The sequence below is a fragment of the Oncorhynchus clarkii genome, chromosome 1 (genome assembly GCF_045791955.1).
Source record: "Oncorhynchus clarkii lewisi isolate Uvic-CL-2024 chromosome 1, UVic_Ocla_1.0, whole genome shotgun sequence".
NCBI lineage: Eukaryota > Metazoa > Chordata > Actinopteri > Salmoniformes > Salmonidae > Oncorhynchus > Oncorhynchus clarkii.
The window spans coordinates 72398926-72422125 of NC_092147.1; the positions used below are offsets into that span (position 1 = coordinate 72398926).

Genomic DNA, 23200 nt, shown 5'->3' on the forward strand with positions numbered 1-23200 from the left:
ATAATTCTCCCTGACATTGGGGTTAGCATTGAGGAGTTTACCACATCAGTCTCCAGCTTCATTAATAAGTGCATCTACGACGTCATCCCCACAGTGACCGTATGTACATATCCCAACCAGAAGCAATGGATTACAGGCAATATCTGTACTAAAGGCTAGAGCTGCCGATTTCAAGGAACGGGACACTATTTTATTTATTTATTTCACCTTTATTTTACCAGGTAGGCCAGTTGAGAACAAGTTCTCATTTACAACTGTGACCTGGCCAAGATAAAGTAAAGCAGTACGACAAAAACAACACAGAGTTACACATGGGATAAACAAATGTGCAGTCAATAGCACAATAGAAAACCTGTATATTGTGTGTGCAAATGTAGTAAGGAGGTATGGCAATAAATAGGCCATAGTGGCGAAGTATTTACAATTAATCCAGACACCTATAAGAAATCCCGCTTCGACCAAACGACAAGCCATCAAACAGGCAAAGCATCAATACAGAACTAAGATGGAGTCCTATTACATCGGCTCTGAGGCTCTTCGGATGTGGCAGGGCTCGCAAACTATCATGAATTACAAAGGGAAACCCAGCCGTGAGCTGCCCAGTGACGCAAACCTACCAGACGAGCTAAATGCCTTCTATGCTTGCTTCGAGGCAAGCAACACTGGACAATGCATGAGAGCACCATCTGTTCCAGACAACTGTGTGATCATGCTCTCCGCAGCCAATGTGAGTAAACACTTTAAACAGGTTAACATTCACAAGGACCGATTACAAGGATGTGTACTCAGAGCATGCGCTGACCAGCTGGCAAGTGTCTTCACTGACATTATCGAACTCTCCCTGACCCAGTCTGTAATACCTACATGTTTCAAGCAGACCACCATAGTCCCTATGCCCAAGAACATCAAAGTAACCTGTCTAAATGACTATCGCCCCATATTACTCACATCTGTAGCCATGAAATGCACTTCACACTGGAGCCCCTCAGGGGTGTGTGCTTACTCCCCTCCTGTACTCCCTGTTCACCCATGACTGCGTGGCCGCACACTACTACAACACCATTATTAAGTTTGCTGATCACCGAAACCGGTGAGACTGCCTACAGGGAGGAGGTCAGAGACCTTGCAAGTGTGGTGCCAGGAAAACAACCTCTCCCTCAATGTCAGCAAGACAAAGGAGCTGATTGTGTACTACAGAAAATGGAGGGCCGAGCATACCCCCATTCACATTGACAGGGCTATAATGGAACGGGTCGAGAGCTTCAAGTTCCTCTGTGTCCACATCACTAAGGATATATCATGGTCCACACACACCAACACAGCCGTGAAGAGGGCACAACCACGCCTCTTCCTCCTCAGGGGAAAAGATTTGGCCTGAGCCTACATATCCTCAAAAGGTTATTCAGCTGCACCATTGAGAGCATTTTGACTGGCTGCATGACTGCTTGGTATGTCAACTGCATGGCATCCAACCGCAAGGCACTACAGAGGTTAATGCGAACAGCCCAGTACATCACTGGGGTCGAGCTCCCTGACATCTAGTAGCTCTATACCAGGCGGTGTCAGAGGAATTATCTATCCTGTTGCCTAGTCAATCTATGCCTCCTAGTTATATGTACTGTATATATCAGTGGAGGCTGTTGAGGAGAGAACGGCTTACTTTTCTATTATTTCTCAATTTTCTTTCTCTCTGCATTGTTGGAAAAGCCCGTAAGTAAGCATTTAACTGTTAGTCTACACCTGTTGTGTGTGAAGCATATGACTTACACTATTTTATTTTATCTTAAATTGTTCATTTGCAGATTTGGAAGCACGCCCTGCAGAATGCACTCTTAGGAGAAAAGATGGATCCTAGCTGTTGATTTCCCCTGTTAGTTAAATTGAACAGACCTTGAAATCCTTTGTAGAATTGTAGCCTATTTTCAAGGTCTCTTCCTCTGTCTAGAAATAGCTTCAATTGTTAGCTTCCCTCTCACACCTTTCTGTAACAAAGGCGATGCAAAAGAGGAGAAAACAAACATAGCATTCGTCCAAACAGAAGATGACAAGACAAAAAGGCAATGAAGGATGAAATGCCAGGGCATTAGTTATGCACAGTGTCCACCCCGCCTCCCCTCTGCTCCAACAAACATCTGCCTTTACTGCAGTAGGAGCTGTGGCAATGGATCAGAATCAGCATCACCTCCACACTCACAGATATCACTCCCACAGGAAGATAATCCTTTTGATCGCAGATTATTACTTATCTAATCCTGATTGAAAACGAAAAGAAAGTCCATCTGCGGTGTGGGTTGATTGATTCTGTTTTGGTCAGCCGTGCACTGTACTCCTATCAGTGTTGAGTTGATGGGTTTTTTCAGCTAGCTCATTTTAGTGATGGACGCTTGAGACTTACACTTCAATTAGTACCCAGCACACCTCTGGGGCAGCTGAAGAGACGATCGCCTTTTCAACTAATAATTTCAAATACATTACTAAGAGATAAATTGCAAGACAATACAGGCAGCGGGTTAAGTGTTTTGACCCTTGTGGAATGCTATAGGCCATATCTATTGACGGCACAAATCCTCTGGTCTATTTAGCTGAAGAAGAAGGATATACAATGCAAGCCTTTCAGGTTCAGTGGCTGCTATGGTGTTGGTATCACAAACCAGAGAGATGATAGTCTGCACAAAGAGATACATTAATTATAAATGTGTTGATATACAGTTTGTACAGATATAAACATCAATGTCGAACCAGTTTAGGATCAATAGATAACAGACAGGTGGATGAATCTCACAGCACATACAGTCACATTTAAAAGGGAATATGATATGAACTTCTGAGAAGCTTATTTTAGCGATAGTGTAATGCAAGAAAAACTAACAGTCTCATTGTGGCCTTTCGCACATATGCTGTCTTCGAGTGTTTGGTCTGTTGCCTTCACGCAGATTAGACAGAGTCCTCTCATCTCTCTGTCCTCCCTCTATTCCCTTCTTTCCGGGTAGAACACAGTCACTCTCTCCCCTCCCTCTTAGTGTCCCAGTAGTAGCAGCTGTGGGAGTTCTATATGATGATAGTGTGATGTTCGCCAGCCTCTCTGCTCTCTCTGGGTCCCATTCTTTAAATCAACAGCCACGGGGCTTGTGTTGCTGTTACTCTGTCTATTCTACTATGGTGGGGGCTTCTTGTGGAGCTGAAGTAATTCTAGCCTGGCCTAGAATCAGGTTTACGGTAGTCTCAGTGTTTTGTGTAGCTCCGGTGTAAGAAGGTTCCTCATGGCTCAGTTGAGGTTTCCAGACTTTTTTCCCTGCCTAATTAGTCATGAGACATATAAACAATGAGAAGGTCACTCTTGTTGTTTTTTCTGTAAAAAGTCCTGCAGGTTGCTAGCTCCTTATGCTAGACCTCTAATGAGGTAATACCAGTTTATCCCGAGCAGTCAAAAGGCCATGGCAGCAGTTAAACCATCGAGGTTTGCACAAGTACAAGGGGAAAACTCCCACACAATGCATCAGTCATTCACAAAGGAAAATACCTTATCTTCCAGGAGACCCCTGAAATGTTCAGGACTGTCGTTGTTTAGCCTTGTGAACAGGGCATGAGAGAAACATCCTCCTATTCATCAATTATTAAACAAAGCATATATCACAACCTTTGAGATCAAAACAGCATTCTTGTAAGATACAGGGGGGCAACTCTGATATTTAGCACTGTGAAGTGCAAAACAAATCTAAAATGGAAAGGTTAGATGTTTGAAATCTGACACAAGCACAGAGCCTTTGTAATTTCCCTGACAGGTACACAATATGGCAGAGGAGCACTGTAGGGTATATGAATCTATCTTTGTACCTCTCCAAGAGGCTGAGGATTTTGCACCAACACACAGAATAGGGTTCCTGTGAAAATGAATATTTGATGATATTGCTAGCAGGCTATGATTGGAAGCATGAGCGGATTAGCATTCATGCCTCTTGAGCAGAACTTTCATCATTATCAACCTTTAAGTTTAACAGCCAGCGTTAATGCCTACTCTGCTCCTAAGGGGCTGTAGAATAGCATGTTACTGTCTTCCTGGGGTTGAAAACGAAAAGGCAGGTAAAAAATATTACCCTCTTTTACAGTTTCTCAATCGCTTTGGCAATTTTTTTTAAACAGTCTTAACATTCTCTAAACTGTAAGTGCAATTGTCACAACTGTTTTATGGGACATCACGACTCTACTGCATGTCCACAAAATGTAGTAACTCACCCAAAACATATAATTCACGCTTCAAAACCTAGTTATTGTGTCAGTAAATTGGCCAATGCCACCAAAAGGCAACGTTTTTTTGTCATCGTGTGAGCTGTACTGGTCAAAATGTTAAGATGTTTTTTTCACAATGGCAGTCAACCCTGGGAATGTTTGTTATATACAAATGTCAGTTTTGTTCTACTTTTTTGTTGACACTGACTGCTTACTGTACTATACCATAATGTCAGTTGTGTCGAGCTGAATGCTATTGTGTATCACACAGAGCTTTTTAGATCCCAATTTCAACAGTAGGTAAAAGTTTACTGGGAAAAGTCAATACTGTACAATACTGTAGTACACAGTTAAAGAATATGCACATTTGTATATATACAGTACATTTATTTTTGTAGCAATGTGTTGCATGTAAACAGAAAATTCACATTTGCATGTTCATTTTTACATATTTCTTACATGCAGAGTCATATATAGTGTTGAGAAAATTTGCCACAAAATGACATCCATGCAAAAAAGAAGAAGGAAAAACACAACAATGAAAAAACCTGCGGTAGTTCTGTAAAAAATAAATAATTGTACCTTCTCACAGTACGTAACACTACAAATTCCCATCTTCTTGGTGGACATCCTGTCACTCTTGTCGGTCTGGCCAGAGATTTTCACCGGGGGGGGGGGGGGGGGGGGGGATTTCCTGCAATGCTCGCCTGTGATGTCCTCACAACCAGCATTCATGGCATCTAACAGAGACATCTGATCTAGTGCCCGATAGTCGTATACTTTCCACCTCCATGCTGAACAAACCTCTTCTATCGGTTTCAGGATTGGGGAGGATGGTGGAAGGAACTACATTGTTATCCTTTCATGCGCAGCAAACCTTTCCCTAAAAATGCTGGTTTGGTGGAAGCTGACATTATCCCACACAATTACATAATTTGGCAAATCTGGTCTAACTAAACCTCTTTGGTGTATTCATGTATTTAGGAAGGCCAGGAGAAGTTGGGTGTTCTAGGGCCCAATGTCTGGAACATGTGTGCTCACACCATTCTCAGAAATGGCAGCACACATTGTAATTTTGCCCCCACGTTGGCCTGGTGTGCCAATTGTGGCTCGGTGTCCAATGAGATTGCGGCCACGCCTCCTGCCTTTGGCCAGATTGATGGTCTTCCATTGTAAGACCATGGGGACTCTTATTCTTTGTCTTCTACCTCTTCCTCTATTATGTCTTACCCTAACACCACCACTACCACACATTCTTACACATCTTCTTATTTCTCTTCCACGAGCATGAAGCTGCTGTTCAGGGGTGTGATGTTCCTCCATGTTCCAAAATGGTAGTGATTGTGCTGTGGGCAAGCTCCATATACGCTACCGTTACCGTCACTTAGAAATGTCCTTGTTTTTGAAAGAAAAGGGAAAAAATTGGTCCATTAAAATAACAACAAATTGATCGGAACTACAGTGTAAACATTGTTAATGTTGTAAATTACTATTGTAGCTGGAAACGGCAGATTTTTATGGAATATCTACATAGGCGTACAGAGGCCCATTATCAGCAACCATCACTCCTGTGTTCCAATGGCATGTTGTGTTAGCTAATCCAAGTTTATCATTTTAAAAGGCTAATTCGTCATTAGAAAACCCTTTTGCAATTATGTTAGCACAACTGAAAACGATTGAACTCATTAAAGAAGCAATAAAACTTGTCCTTCTTTAGACTAGTTGAGTATCTGAGGCATCAGCATTTGTGGGTTCGATTACAGGCTCAAAATGGCCAGAAACAAAGACCTTTCTTCTGAAACTCGTCAGTCTATCCTTGTTAATTTATGCTTAACTGGATGATTAAATAAACATCCAATGTAACTCCCTGTGATTAAGTATTGGCTACCATCCACAGCTAGTGATGCTGTCTTTTTTATTTTTGTCCATGTTGCCATAAGCATGGTTTTTGTTTAGACTCAAAATGTTGTAGCGAAAGGAATAACACAGATTATGTACCTTGCTCTTAGAGGTATGTGAGCTGTTTCAGTATCCTATGTTTAATGTGTTGAGTGACCTTCAGTAGGTCGTGGGGGAACAGGGCTTTCCAAAACAGTGAACCAATTCAAACAATTATATAATTCTCTTGCTCCTTGAAATGTCTCATGGAAATCTGAAAATGAATAGCCTATTCTTCAAAACCATGCATAGATCAAACTGCTCCTTTTGTCTGGCTTCTACCTCACAATGCCTGCTCCACCAAGATCCAAGGAACCTGTCACTTCTCACCCCGTGACACAAACACTGCTGCAGGCGCCCACGGTACTCTATTCTGTTTTGCATTTTATGTCAGGTTCTTTGGTCCGATGCCAGTAAGAGGATAAAAAGCTTTGGCCCCATGATATGATGGGGGTCCTGATTGAAAATCTAGTCAGAGTGGCTACTCTCTTTATAGGAGCTCATTAGTCAGAGAGACCTGTGTGCATTGTTCCAAGTCTGCAGAGTCAGCGAGGGAGCCACTCATCACTCCACCCAATCCAGTCTCCTGCACATCTGGTCTGGCAGCTCCAGGGTGACCTGTGTGCGCGCACACACACACACACACACAATACACACACACACACACACACACACACACGCTAAAGCAAGTGCACATACATCGCCCCTAACACATGCAAAGTTATGCGTACAGGTCCATACCTACTCACACATACACATCATGTAGAATACACAAAGCTGCATACACACCAAGGAAGTGCCTCCCCACATACACAGAGAAACCAATGCACACACACATACATATAATATTTTGTGATTTACAGCCAACACATAAATACACAGACACACGAACAGACAGACACACACACACCCCTGTGATTTACGGCCCACTTTACACACAGCTCAGGTGGCCATCTCCAGCTCTGACCCTGTACTGCAGCTCAGAGACAGAGACTCAGCAGTAGGCTGCAAGGATGCCAGAACACACCACTGCCAATAGCCAGTGAGGGCTAAGTGTCAATCTTCAGTTATGAATGTTTTAAACGCTTTATTGTTGGAAGATTTGTTTTACACAACAGAGCTACTTTTAGCCTGTGGTCACCCTCCGTTAGTTTGAATGTTACACTGAATATATTAAAAACGTATATAATATGTAGCTATGTGCTTGTTTCTATCAGAATACTTCATTGCCTTAATCAGAATACAGCAGGATCAAGTAAACAAGTTGTCTTTCTTGAGTGAAACAGAGAAAAGAAGATGGGACAGTTTCAATCCCATACTGAGAGAGAAAGGACGTGATAGTATTGAGAACATGTCACCCTACATTCATCTGACGGACATTCAGGCAGTGTTCCATTGGCGTCACTCAGACAGAACGAAAAAAAAAAAGTACAAAACCTGGAACAGTGGCAGAAGCTATCAAATTGACTGAGAGTTTCGGCATAGATTGAAAGCATGAGCTGCCGTTTCAAAAGCCGGAATTAATCAATGGAGTCCGTTGGTATAGCCTCAACATAATGGCTCTCATATAGGGAAGTCCTTTCAGATTAAAGCTACTATAAGAAATCAATACTTATTTTTCTACCAACGCCACTGGCTGTGAGGTACAATGAATTACTTTTTATTTAGGGCCCTATTCAATCAAAACGGGTGTCCTGAGGTTTCTGGATAAGTTCAAACTAAATGATTCCTTCACAGTGTGACTCATATTGATTTATGGTAAATCAATAAACTGATGCTGAATATGTGAAACTGAAGGGAACTCATACTGTACAGAATTATGTTTTTTTAATGTACTTGGTAGGCTGATTCATTCTTTCTGCCGAGTGCACATGTTTGAACACCAAAATCCTGGAGGCCGCTGCAGCTTTGGAGAGTACCACTTTCGCTTTACCTCTCCATACCCCCATCCGTTCAGCCCACTGCCAAGCTGGAGAGGTTTTCGCCCAGCCTCCGATGGCCACCTGTGTTTCATGACTGCAACACATCCCTGGCACCATGGCAACCATTTCAGCTGAGTTTCCATTGTGCTGTGGACAGATGCTCTCACTAGATGAGTCCACCTTTGACACGTCAATGTCACCTCAATCATCACTTCTGCTTACCTCAATTTGAGTGGATTATAATTCGGCACACTAATCATTTAACAGTGACTGAATTGTCAATAAATTAGCAGTGAATTGTAAACTGTATTCTGTCGCTGTCACAAAAGCGCTTCTGAATTTGAAGGTCTTTGCTTGTTTTGAGAAGAGGAGAGAGAGAGAGAGAGAGAGAGAGAGAGAGAGAGAGAGAGAGAGAGAGAGAGAGAGAGAGAGAGAGAGAGGGAGAGATGGGATGGGATGGGAGAAGAGAGAGGGGGAGTGGTAAACTAAGAGTTGCTTCTGCTTAGATAATTGTTGCTGTGAAAAGTATTGTATATAAAGGAGCTTTTTTGGCCCCTGGAAAAAATACAGTTTTCAAGGCAAGGAGAATATAGCAGTCTAAAACCTTGCATATGATTTGAATTAGCTCTATGTTTTGTGTCATCCACAGACATTATTGTTACAATATAATTAATATAGCATCTATATTTGCCCAGGATTTAATCAGAAGAGATACAAATAAACATAAAAGCATTGATATAATGTATACTTAAAACATTGTTTCTAGATATACAGCAGGATCAAGTAAATTATGAGTCATAGCCTCAGCTATTTCCAATGATGGCACACTAAAACGGAGGAGAGTCTTAATCTATGTTGTACATTTTAGTTGTGACTGCATTGGAATTATTGCTAACATCAAAGGTAACACTTTTTTTAATGTATTTTTGTAAAGATCAAAACCAAAAACTAATACCATTCATTTCAGACTCCAGAAAGTGACAACTTGGAAACTCTGATTGAGAAAAATACTATATGCAAAAGATATATGCTTGTCTTGGTACAACAATAATGAGGTATCACTTAAAAAACATGTCCCTGATGCTGTGGGATGAGATTTAAATAAGAAATGTTTTATTTTGATGTATAATTCAAAATTCCTATCAGCTTTATACCTTACTAGTCACCTTTTATACTATTGGATATTCTGATATGAATATTAGGAGAGATTCATGATCATTTCTGAGAGAACGTTATCAGTAGTGCCAAGCCCAAATGTTTCTGCCTACACACCAGTCCATTTTTGCTCCTGATGTTTAATCACTGACATGTTTTTTCTAACCAATGTGAAGATAATAGTTCCTGTAAGCAAAGTATCTGAAGCTGCTGGCATATTGAAAGACACAGGGATTCTCTCCCTTTAGCTACCTAGTTAGCTGTCCAAAAATATGTCAGGAAGGAGTCTTGCAGAGGCAAACCAGTCAGACCAGGTTAGAAATGACAAACCGTCTCTTAGCTCATATATTTAATAAATGGAGATACAGGTCAGTGGAGTGCACCATAAAAATCCATTTCTAGGATACAAAGTGCATTTTTCCCAAACTTCCGAGGTGAAATGAAATAATTAAAAATACCATGTCTGAACTCTTCTTTCTGAGAGGAGCTGGTAAATCTTTTATGAGCGCCATCCACCCATTGAGCATACAAGCCTTCTCTGTGGCACACTTTCCAGACTTATGAATAAAATATGGCCCGCACATGGGTCTGCTTAAACAACAAAAAGAGAAGCTGTCAATGATTTCAAATGGAGCTTTAGTTTAGGATATTATTTTATTATAATAAATGCAAACAGCTAAATTCTCATATGATTACATTCCCTAGAGTGGTCAAGACTTCCTCATAAAATTGCTCTGACATCAATCAAAAGTGAAGTTTCCGAGATGACTGTGTGTTTGGCCAACAGAAGCGCTGTGAATTGGATGCCTAATGACTTGATTGAGCTATAATACAGTCAAAATTAATTTCTCTGTTTGCTAGATAGGCCTGTAATTGATAAAGCCATCCAAAGCTGGTGGGCATGTCATTAATTATTTTCATAAAAATGTCGCTATTATGGCAATAGCCATGCCAATATTGAAATGGATATCCAACCGCTGCTAATGCAATGCAAATTAAATGTGTCATAAACGAAGTACTGAGTTTAGCAAAATAAAAGTTTGCTCTCATCAGAAATCTGCTAACTGCTTTTAAAACTTCCTGAATGATCTTAAAACGGCATGTAATTGCCTGTGTGATATACTTAAGCAATAAGGCCTGAGGAGGTGTGGTATATAGTCAATATACCACAGCTAAGGGCTGTTCTTAGGCTACCAGCTAATCAGCATTCAGGGCTCAAACTAGCCAGTTTATAATATACCATAGACTCAGTTCACTTAAATCAAATGCAAGACAAAAAGGGACAAATCAATAATTACCTTGATGAATTGCATGTCTACAGCTCCTGTCATCAGATCTCAATCACATCTCATCCACCCTCAATGGGAGGCTCTCATTAGGATGATTGAAGGTAGCCATTTTGTCTCAAAGGGCTAAAGTACTATCATTAAATGGCCCAGGGATGAGGGTTGTATGGATAGGTAGCCAAGACACTAAGGTTGCATCCCCTTATTTCTCAAATCGGGTCCTGTGTGGTTCAGCCGGTAGAGCACAGCACTTGCAATGCTAAGGTTGTGGGTTTGTGTCCACCAAGGGAACCAGTAAGAAAATGTATGCACTACTATAAGTTTTTCTGGATAAGAGTGTCTGCTAAAATTACACTTTGTTGATGTCATTGAGCAATATGCTTTGAATCAGAGTTGTGAAAATCTCTCCGCTGAGTGTCTGGTTTTCACTTTCAATTAAGACCTAGACAACCAGGTGAGGGGAGTTCCTTAGTAATTAGCGACCTTAATTCGTCAACCAAGTACAAGGGTCGAGGAAAAACCCGCAGACACTCGTCCCTCCGTGGAATGAGTTTGACATGTGCTTTGAATCAAGTGTTAAAATCAAGTGTTACAATGACCCTACTTCCCAATAAAGTTAAACAATCTAAAGTGCATTGTCTAGAGAAGATTGGCGAGAAAGCCATTTTAAACTATTGCGATGCAACCCTTGAGTACGTCACAACCTATCTAGGGCACAGAAAGAGAGAATAGATTTGGCAATAGCATACCCTCAGGTAACTCCAAAACAACATTAGCAGACACACTTGAATAGAAACCCACAGGGCAAGAGAAGGCTTGGCTATGAGACAAATAACTCATTAGAGAAAGACAAAAACAGTCTGGAGAAAGTAAATGAAAATTACTACAAAACTAGATTCAACTTAGAGGCGTTGTTGATGCTCTTTGCTCCATATGTAATTTATTATGTGTTGTCATCAAAGTTTATTTCTGTCTTTGTATGAGATTACTTAGGTCCTGTGTTATAGTAATAATGCAAGGACGTGCTCAGCTAGCACACACATTTCCTACAGAAAGTATTCACACCACATTTTGTTGTATTACAGCCTGAATTTAAAACGGATTAAGTTGAGATTTTGTGTCACTGGCCTACACACAACACCCCATTATGTTAAAGTAGAATTATGTTTTTGCTTTATTTTATTACTACGTTTTTTTTGCTGAAATGTCTTGAGTCTGTAAGTATTCAACCTCTTTGTTCTGGCAAGATTAAATAAATTCAGAACTATACATTTGCTTAACAAGTCACATAATAAGTTGCAAGTCACATAACAAGTTGTATAGTGTCTCTGTACCCTACACATACAATTATCTATAAAGTCCCTAAGTCAAGAAATTAATTTCAAATACAGATTCAACCACAAAGACCAGGGAGGTTTTCCAATGCCTCGCAAAGAAGGGCACCTATTGGTAGAGGGGTAACAATAAAACAAGCAGATATTGAATATAAATTACACTTTGGATGGTGTGTCAATACACCCAGTCACTACAAAGATACAGGTGTCCTCCCTAACTCAGTTGCTGAAGAGGAAGGAAACGACTCGGGGATTTCACAATGAGGCCAATGGTGACTTTAAGAAAACAGTTACAGAGTTTAATGGCTGTGATAGGAGAACACTGAGGATGGATCAACAACATTGTAGTTACTCCACAATAGTAACCTAATTGACAGAGTGAAAAGAGGGAAACCTGGACAGAATATGAATCCTGTTTGCAACAAGGCACTAAAGTAATACTGTAAAACGTGGCAAAGCAACTCACTTTTTATCCTGATTACAAAGTGTTATGTTTGGGGCAAATCCAATACATTACTGAGTACCACTCTTCATATTTTCAAAAATAGTGGTTTCTGCATCATGTTATGGGTATGCTTTTAATAGTTAAGGACTGGGGAGTTTTTCAGGATAAAAAATAAATGGAATGGAGCTAAGCACAGGAAAAATCCTAAAGGAATACCTGGTTCAGTCTGCTTTCCATCAGACACTTGTTACGACATCCGCCGAAGTTGGTCCCTCTCCTTGTTCGGGCGACGTTTGGCAGTCGACATCACCGGCCTTCTAGCCATCGCCGATCCACTTTTCATTTTCCATTTGTTTTGTCTTTGTCTTACACACCTGGTTTCAATCCCCCAATTGCCTGTTCATTATTTAACCCTCTGTTCCCCCATGTTTGTTTGTGAGTGATTGTTTCTATGTAGAAAGGTCTGTTATTGTGGGCTCTGTTTTTGTATTGCATTTATTATTATGTTGAGTAAAATACGTTTATTTACTCATATCTGCTGTCATATCTGCGCCTGACTCCTATACACCAGCTACACACAGACTTCCTTACAACACTGGGAGATTAATTCACCTTTCAGCAGGACAATAACCTAAAACACAAGGCAAAATCTACACCAGAGTTGCTTACCAAAACGACATTGAATGTTCCTAAGTGGCCTAGTTACAGTTTTGACTTAAATCAGCTTGAAAATCTTATTGAAATATTCAGTAAAAGTTTTAAGGAAGTTATTCAAAAACCTCCTAATAACCTATAATTTCTGTTCTCAGAGCGTTAATAAAACCTCCAGGAAAACTTTCAAGGAAGCAGAGTAAAACGTTCTCAGAACATCCCTGCAACCTAAAAATAAATGTTCGCAGAACAAGCAACATTTTCACTTCTGTTCTCAGAACATTTAAAAAACGTTCCCTTTTGCCGTTCAGAAACGTATGACTTCGTTCCAACAAATAATGTGAAGCCAAAAACATGCATTCCCACAACTTCAAAGGAACCAAATGTGCTAGCTGGGATGTTCTGTCCATGGACAACTTAACTGCAACAACAATTACCTGTTAAATAATGGATGTATCCAGAATCTTCACATTGGATTAACACTTGACTAGACAATCCTTTCATAGCCCAAAAGTCATTAAGTCTATTTTCTAGTTCACCCTGGGTGTGTGTGGAACTATATTGCCAAAAATAACTTGTTTCTGTGCATCCAAATCATCTGCAGCGGCCAAAGTTAAGTGTAGTTCAAACTCAGGAGACTGATGTTTGCCACACAGTTTTTATTGGCTTCATTTTTCAAACCGGAAGGTCATTGACTCCCTCTCAGGTTTGTCAACTTTCATTTTTAATGGTTCATTGCAGGGCCGTAACCAGCATTTGAGTTTTAGGGAGGTCCAAAATGTGTTTTATATTGAAGCACATTTACTGCCTTTCTATACAATAAAAAAAACTTTCAAATTCTATTCGGAGATCAGCAAAAACAGGCAAAAATGACCCCAGCCATGATCACCTTGGCTGCTGTAGATTCATTCACCTCAGATCTACAAACACATAGCTAATATCTATACAATTGTAATGTTATACCCCTGAACGGGGGGAAATATGAGAAATGATTCACACTGACACGTAGCATCAGTGACTGGTCAGTCAGTTGTAATGATGCATAAAATCATGAACTCTTTACATAAAAATGTATTTTTTCTAATTACATAGCGTTCATATTTGTATTCTTAGGCATTACTAATCCATTTCTGCACAAAGAGACATCGATGGAGCGCACAGATGACTGTATTATCACATTCACATGAATTATTAGACTACGACTCACTATTCCATATCAAAATCAGTGACGTAGTGGTACAAAAAAGTAGGTAATGGGTCAAATATAAACTCCAGTGGGCAATCGAGATAAAAACAAACAAACTACGATATAAATAAAAACGATTACATTTTTAGAACTGTATTGTTTGCATTTTGATTGCATTTTAATATTGGCCCAGGCCTATAGGGATGGTTGACCATGTGGAGATGTTCATCTTGAAACATATCAGTAGGGTTTAATCTGACAAACTGTTTTTCCCACCTCATGATTTATGAGGGGAGCTTGGCAGGAGGTAATAGAATGTGTGTTTTTTTCATCCATGTGGTTTCACCCATGGTTGTAAACATCCAGTTTGTGGGGGACTGATGTCGGGGGTTGGTAATTAGGTAGGGATGTGTTCTCCTGTGGCTGTGGGCTTTAATGATGTTCATTAAGACTCTATAAATTAGAGTGAATGAGATGTGTGTGGGGGTTGTCTGTCATTGATGAATTGTATATAAGGTCCCACAGCTGACAGTGCATGTCAGAGTAAAAACCAAGCCATGAGGTCAAAGGAATTGTCCGTAGTGCTCCGGGACAGGACTGTGTTGAGACACAGATCTGGGGAATGGTACCAAAAAATATCTGCAGCATTGAAGATTCCCAAGAACACAGTGGCCTCCATCATTCTTAAATAGAAGCAGTTTGGAACCACCAAGACTTCCTTGAGCTGGCCGCCCTGCCAAACTGAGCAATTGGGGGAGAAGTTGGCCAAGTTTTTCACCGGCAGGGACTGGAAGACTAGTCAGGATAAAGGGAATGATGAACAGAGCAAAGTACAGAGAGATCCTTGATGAAAACCTGCTTCAGAGCTCTCAGGTCCTCAGACTGGGGCGATGGTTCACCTTCCAAACGGGATAACAATCCTAAGCACACAGCCAAGACAACGCAGGAGTGACTTTGGGACAAGTCTCTGAATGTCCTTGAGTGGCCCAGCCAGAGCCCGGACTTTAACCCAATCGAATATCTCTGGAGAGACCTGAAAATAGCTGTGCAAACGACACACCCCATCCAACCAGACAGAGCTTGAGAGGATATGAGGAGAAAAATGGGAGAAACTTCCCAAATACAGGTGTGCCAAGCTTGTAGCATCATACCCATGAAAACATGAGGCTGTAATCAATGCCAAATGTTCAACAAAGTCTGAACACTTATGTAAATGTTATATTTCATTTGTATTTATAAAATATACACATTTGCAAACATTTCTAAAAACCTGTTTTTGCTTTTTCATTATGGGGTATTGTGTGTAGACTGATAAGGGCAAAACACAATTTAATACATTTTAGAATAAGGTTGTAACATAAAATGTGGAAAAAGTCAAGGGGTGTGAATAGTTTCTGAATGCACTGTGTTAGATTAGGTGTGCGTGTCCTTAATCGTTTGCTACAGAGTTGGTCGCTCAGGTTTAAGCCAGTTGTGGGGAGTTAGATAATTAGCATGTAGTTCACGCATCATGCTTTCAGTCTCAATGAGTAGTAGTTCTAATCATGTTCTATTTGATGTAGCTCTGTCTTTTAAACTGAAGTGTAAAAGGCAAAATATGGTAATTTAAACTAATGAATGCAATTAACTTAAATCATGTTTTCTACACAGCAAATGTGAAAGTGTTAATTTTATACACTTGTCCAGGGTTTATATAGGTCCACTCCCATCAGTGTTAATTTAACACTCTTGGTAGGGTTCATATTGAAACACTTGGAGTGTTAAAATATGACACTGTTGTTCAAATGACCCATGGGAGTGTTTTTTCAACACCCTCGGTATTAAGCAACACCTTTCAGTGTTGAGGATCAACTCCAGAGAAGTCATCCTGTAGCTGAATTGACACCAGGAAGTGCTAAATATTCACACTATGAAATAACATTGTGTGTGTCTGGTTCTCTCCCACTCAAATCAAGCCTGCAAGTTGTAGGGGATTTAAACATGAGCAATAAAGGATTTGTTACAAGATTAATGACTCTGCTTTGTTTAATTTATTTAGGCTACAAAGATAGGATGCATCAGAATGAAATCAGTGCATCAAAGGCACATTAGAATGAAATCAGTGCATCACAGGCACATTAGAATGAAATAAATTGAAATGCCCATACTGGGAGACGCCTAAGACAGCGCTACAGGGAGACAGGACGGACAGCTGATCATCCTCGCAGTGGTAGACCACGTGTAACAACACCTGCACAGGATCGGTACATCCGAACATCACACCTGCGGGACAGGTACAGGATGGCAACAACAACTGCCCGAGTTACACCAGGAACACACAGCCCCTCCATCAGTGCTCAGACTGTCCTCGTCAGGCTGAGAGAGGCTGGGCTGAGGGCTTGTAGGCCTGTTGTAAGGCAGGTCCTCACCAGACATCACTGGCACAATGTCGCCTATGGGCACAAACCCACCATCTCTGGACTTGGCAGGACTGGCAAAAAGTGCTCGTCACTGACGAGTCGCGGTTTTGTCTCACTAGGAGTGATGGTCGGATTCGTGTTTATCGTCGAAGGAATGAGCGTTACACTGAGGACTGTACTCTGGAGAAGGATCGAGGTGGAGGGTCCGTCATGGCCTGGAGCGGTGTGTCACAGCATCATCGGACTGAGCTTGTCATTGCAGGCAATCTCAACGCTGTGCATTACAGGAAGACATCCTCCTCCCTCATGTGGTACCCTTTCTGCAGGCTCATCCTGACATGACCCTCCAGCATGACAATGCCACCAGTCATACTGCTCGTTCTGTGTGTGATTTCCTGCAAGACAGGAATGTCAGTGTTCTGCCATGGCCAGCAAAGAGCCCGGATTTCAATCCCATTGAGCACGTCTGGGACCTTTTGGATCGGAGGGTGAGGGCCATTCTCCCCAGAAATGTCTGGGAACTTGCAGATGCCTTGGTGGAAGAGTGGGGTAACATCTCACAGCAAGAACTGGCTAATTTGATGCAGTCCATGAGGAGGAGATGCACTGCAGTACTTAATGCAGCTGGTGGCCACACCAGATACTGACTGTTACTTTTGAGTTTGACCCCCCCTTTGTTCAGAGACACATTATTCCATTTCTGTCTGTTGTTGAATCTTGTTATGTTCATACAAATATTTACACACGTTAAGTTTGATGAAAATAAATGCAGTTGACGTTTCTTTTTTTACTGAGTTTATGTCAGGTTAAAGTGGACTTTGAATAGTTCATCAAACGCACACAGATCACTAGTTGCCTGGCAGGGACCTAGCCTCTTGTCCACCAAGATGTAGTAGTTGTCAATCTTGCTCTGTCTTCTTCCGACGGCAAGGAGGTATGGCTGTCGACCATGGCTCCCATCAAGATAGTCTTCAATGCTGCAGCATGACTGCAACACACAAAGAGTCTTAAGTCACACTCCACATGTTAAGACAATGAAGAGACAACCCAAAAAGAAATGACACAACAATTACTGTATCATCTTACCTTATGAAAGTGCACTAGTCTGCCGACAGCATCACTGGCACTGAGTTTGGTCCTCTTCCCTCCTGCTGGTGGAGGGAGGAGATGAAGCAGCAGCAGGGAGGACATATTGTCCCAGTCTGAGGGAAAGAAAAAGCAAACAACCACAAATCACATAAAACAATATCCTGAATTTGAAATATTGCACTACCCACGAGAATCCACTAACTGGTTTTGCTGTCATTCTCCAGCAGTTTTTCTGCAGACTTCAGGAGCTGTGGTGGTCAGGGATTTTGCCAGTTTGATGACTTTAGGCTTCAATACAGTGTCCCATTTTTCAAGGAGCTTAGAGGACGTTTCATAGTCGCACATCAGCAAAAAGTCCTGATTCACCTAAAACAAAGTGGATCAACTCAACTTTATAACCAACACAAAATAATGTTCTCAATCAGACAAATAGTCTGTAGTTCTGATTCCAATACATACTACATCACTCACCAATCGTATGATTCCCAGAAACCTGGGAAAGACTGAGGACATTTGTGCTTCTGTCTGGACTATAAACTAGCTCCTGGCGATACTGGCATACCTCCTACATCTTCTGATAGATTTGTTTTTAATTGACTGTGTGGACAAGGAATGATATGGCCTCCTTGCAGGCATCACCAACAAGCTGGTGGTCCAGGCCAGTTTTCCTCCTATGGGTTGGGCCTCCTGAATTCCAAGAGCATAACGTTCTCTCTGTTGATGAGTGGAAGCCTCCTGCTCAAAAACAATAAAGCATACACACAGCAAATACATGTTTAACCATAGTTTTGTTGATGACGGTACTGCATCTTTCTACAGTCTCATAATGATGCCAAATAACATTAATGTATAGTTTGATTGTTTTGATCCATTGTTTGTGGCCAATGAGAAGCTTACTCATGCATCTCTTTCATGCGGCTGACTAAGATGGCAATCTCTCTCCTGGTTCTGTGGTCCAATGTTTTAGTTGTCTGGTATTCTTCTAATACGTCTTGCTGTCAGAATCTCCATGAAGAGCAAACACAAAAATGGGATTATCAACCTCCAATATCAGTTGTAATTATACCTATTTTGCTGCTGCAGAGTCAATGGCCTCATCTCCTAATGTTGAGTGGGTCTTTTTAGACAGTCTTTCTGGAGATCTCAGGTCTAAGTCACTTGACAAGAGGGATAATGTGTCTGTGCACACACTCGGTGTCGAACAGCCTGTAGGAAAAAAGTCTGAGCACAAACAATGGATCAAAGTAATCAATCTATACATTCGTGTTATTCGATATCATTATTTGAGACTTTAGAAAGATACCTTCATCAAGATCTTTGATTGTGAGGCACAGGTTTGGCCTCAATCAGGTCCAGCAGGACATCCTCCACCTCCATTTGGGAATCATCAAATTGTGTATATGTGCTGCAAAGGGCAGTCCAAACCTATTTTAGTCTACAAAAAGAGAGACTAATCAGAATACAGGGAGATAAGTCACCTAGGGGGCTACAGAATGAGTCTGACCCAAATCAAGCCCAAGGGTTCAATTAAGAAAACACATCAGACAGTTCATATATTCAACTTGATTGATGAAATCTCCATAAGAGAACCCAGGCTGCAACTTCATGAACTTCTTGCATTTTTGGCATTGGACATTCTCCAACATGTTACACTGCAATTACACATAATGTCGTATTTAAGTTCAATTTGGTTGCAAACATTTTATGGTATAGCTGTACATATAGAAACAATCACACAAAATGCCCCCTTATACCCTTTGTCTTCCCTGCAGTGGATCAACCCTTTGTTCCGAATGCCACTTTAATGATGTAACAGGTGCCTGCAGGCCCCAGGCTTGGCAAGGCATTATTTCAGTGAAATCAACCAACCAAACTAGCAAGCTAACAAACTTGCTACAAACAGTTACCACCACCCCTATATATTGGAAATAAACTGGCCAAAACATTTCAAGCCGTATCGTCTTCAACACAATGTCTGATCTGTGATTAAGAACAAGCACACACCATAGACATGTTCATCTAAATGACCGAGGACAACCCTATCACGTCTGGCCACGTACGTTAGCACTAATTTACAAGATGTTGAGGTTGGTGTTGTAGTTAGATATATAGCTAGCTAGCTGTCTAACAATTTTTGGCCAGACAAACATCCTTATTTATATGCGTTTTGTGCAGATATTAGCCATGTTGTTTCCTTCACTTCCAGGCTAGCTACATGCTGCACCAAACAAGGCTCGAATTTATCACACTAGGTCTCACCCCAATTAACACCATGCTCCTGCTGCACCACTAATGTCAGTTGGCCTCATGAACTCAACATGCACATGATTGAAATCACCTACAGTAACTGTACAGCCCAACTCTGATCCTTTTGGATTTCAATTCATTGTCTTAAATAGAATGGTTTGCTAATTTTAACGAACTAATGAAGTTGAGATAAAGTCCCCGCTAACATTTAGCTAGATAGCTAATTAATCTAGCGCAAATCTTAACTAACCACATTAGCTAGCTATAAACTTTCTAAATCTAAACATCGCAGATGTAGACAAATTTACAAACAAATATTTTGACCATTCACTTAGCTGAAATAACAAGTTTGGCCACCAACTAACTTATTAAAAAATATATTAAAACATAAACATATTACTTACCTTTCACACGTCACAATTCCAGCTGCCCTTGCATCATCGGCATTTAGATGAAAAGGAAGTTTCAAGTTAAACCCGGAAGCTCAATCAACACTGCCCAACCTCTGTACAGTAACTCTCAATTGGGAGTTATATTACCACAGGGTGTAAAAACAACTCTTAAATCAACACCTCTTAACACAAAAAATTTGACACCAAGAAAATTAACATTTGTTTACACTGGCCAATTTTACATGGTCTAATTAACAAAGTAAAGTTATTCTAATAAAATGCTCATTCTCGTTGGTCAATTTAATAAGTGTGGGTGGAGTTGAGGCGCAAAGGGATAAATGCTGTCCTCTTCTCTCAGCTTAGGGTTGAACATCATTTTACGATGTGCTCCATAGCAGTTTGTTTGTTGTGTCCTGTGTGTACAGGCAGTTTATTTAGGCTGTTCTGGTAGACTCTCTTTAGTACCAGTAAGGGTAGAGTAGGTTCTGCTTAGAGCTGGAAAAGGGGTAATCCCTAGTTATGCTGTTTAGCATTTAAGTCTAGTCTTAGCTGCAGTGTGAACCCTCTTGAGGGGCTGAACTTTAGACTCGCCGTCATCTGTCATTTTTGTGATTATTGACAACTGTTTTTCGAGACAAGCCATGTATCCTGAGACCCTGGATCTGTAATAAATTCAGGGACTGATGCACTTCACAAAATGTATCGCATCATGAGGCAGGGAAAGTATGTGGATAGATTGAAGCAACATCTCAAAACATCAGTTTTGCTTGAATTTGCAAGTTAAAGCTTGGTCGCAAATCGCTCTTCCAAATGGAGAATGACCCCAAGCATACTTCCAAAGTTGTGGCAAAATGGCTTAAGGACAGCAAAGTCAAGGTATTGGAGTGGCCATCACAAAGCCCTGACCTCAATCCTATAGACAATTTGTGGGCAGAACTGAAAAATTCTGTGCGAGCAAGGAGGCCTACAAACCTGACTCAGTTACACCAGCTCTGTCAGAAGCTTGTGGAAGGATACCCGAAACGTTTGACCCAAGTTAAACAATTTAAAGGCTACCAAAAACCAAATGAGTGTATGTAAACTTCTGACCCACAGGGAATGTGATGAAAGAAATAAAAGCTGAAATAAATCATTCTCTCTACTATTATTCTGACATTTCACATTCTTAAAATAAAGTGGTGATCCTAACTGACCTAAAACAGGGAATTTGTACTTGGAATAAATGTCAGGAATTGTGAAAAACTGAGTTTAAATGTACTTGGCTAAGATGTATGTAAACTTCCGACTTCAACTGTAAATGCAAATGCAACAAGTTCAAAGATTTTACTAAGGGACATTTCATGTAAGGAAATCAGTCAAATGAAATAAATTAATTAGGCCCTAATGTATGAATTCGACATGACTGGGAATACAGATATGCATCTGTTGGTCACAGATACCTAAAAAGGTATTGGCATGAATCAGAAAACCAGGCAGTTTCTGGTTTGAACACCATTTGCTTCATGCAGCGCGACATCTCCTTCGCACAGAGTTGATCAGGCTGTTGATTGTGGCCTGTGGAATGTTGCCCCACTCTTCAATGGCTGTGTGAAGTTGTTGGATATTGGCGGGAACACAGATTCAGAGCATTCCAAACATAGTCACTGGTGACATTGAGTATTCAGGCCATGGACGGACTGGGATATCTTCAGCTTCCAGGAATTGTGTATAGATGCTTGCGACATGGGTCCATGCGTTATCATGCTGAAACATGAGGTGATGGTGGCGGAATAATTGCATGACAATGGGCCTCCAGATCTCGTCAACATATCTCTGTGCATTCACATTGTCATCGATAAAATGCATTTGGGTTCTTTGTCTGTAGCTTATGCCTGCCCATACCATAACCCCACCGCCACCATGGGGCACTCTGTTCACAATGTTGATGTCAGCAAACCGCTTCCCTACACGATGTCATACACACTGTCAGCTATCTGCCCGGGACAGTTGAAACCGGGATTCATCCATGAAGAGCACACTTCTCCAGCATGCCAGTGGCCATCAAAGGTTAGCATTTACCCATTGCAGTCGGTTACAATATCAAACTGCAGTCAGGTGAAGACCCTGATAAGGATGAGCTTCCATGAGATGTTTTTTTACAGTGTGCAGAAATTCTTCAGTTGTGCAAACCCACCGTTTCATCAGCTTTTGGGGTGGCTGATCTTGGATGATGCAGCAGGTGAAGAAGCCGGATGTGGAGGTCCTGGGCTGTCGTGGTTACACATGGTCTGCGGTTGTGAGGCTGGTTGGATGTACTGCCAAATTCGTTAAACGACGTAGGAGGTGGGTTATGGTAGAGAAATTAACTTTCAATTATCTGGCAACAACTCTTGGGGGCATTCCTGCAGTCAGCATGCCAATTACACACTCCCTCAAAACTTGAGATATCTGTGGCATTGTGTTGTGTGACAAAACTGCACATTTTAGAGTGGCCTTTTATTGTCCCCCATCACAAGGTGCACCTGTTTCATGATCATGCCGTTTAATCAGCTTCATGATATGGCTCTTCTGTCAGGTGGATGGATTATCTTGGCAAAGGAGAAATTATCACTAACAGGGATGTAAACAAATTTGTGCAGACAGAAAACAACTACCCACAAAACACAGGTGGGAAAAGGCTACCTAAGTATGGTTCTCAGTCAGAGACAACGATAGACAGCTGCCTCTGATTGAGAACCACACCCGGCCAAACACACAGAAATTGAAAACATAGAACACAAAACATAGAATGCCCACCCCAACTCACACCCTGACCAAACCAAAATTAGAGACAAAAAAAGGATCTCTAAGGTCAGGGCGTGACAGAAATAAGCTTTTCTGGGCATGTGGAACATTACTGGGATCTTTAATTTCAGCTCATTAAACAAGGGGACCAATATATTTTTGCTCA

The 23200-nt window shown here is 41.1% G+C and overlaps 1 long non-coding RNA gene across 1 annotated transcript; it reads right to left on the minus strand.

Annotated features, from left to right (window-relative positions):
• Positions 1 to 17425: 17425 nt before the first annotated feature.
• Positions 17426 to 17968, minus strand: LOC139417345 (uncharacterized). Its single transcript, XR_011635180.1, has 3 exons — positions 17835 to 17968; positions 17630 to 17745; positions 17426 to 17531 (listed from the first exon to the last, which is right to left on the minus strand). It is a non-coding gene; the product is annotated as an uncharacterized lncRNA (long non-coding RNA).
• Positions 17969 to 23200: the final 5232 nt, after the last annotated feature.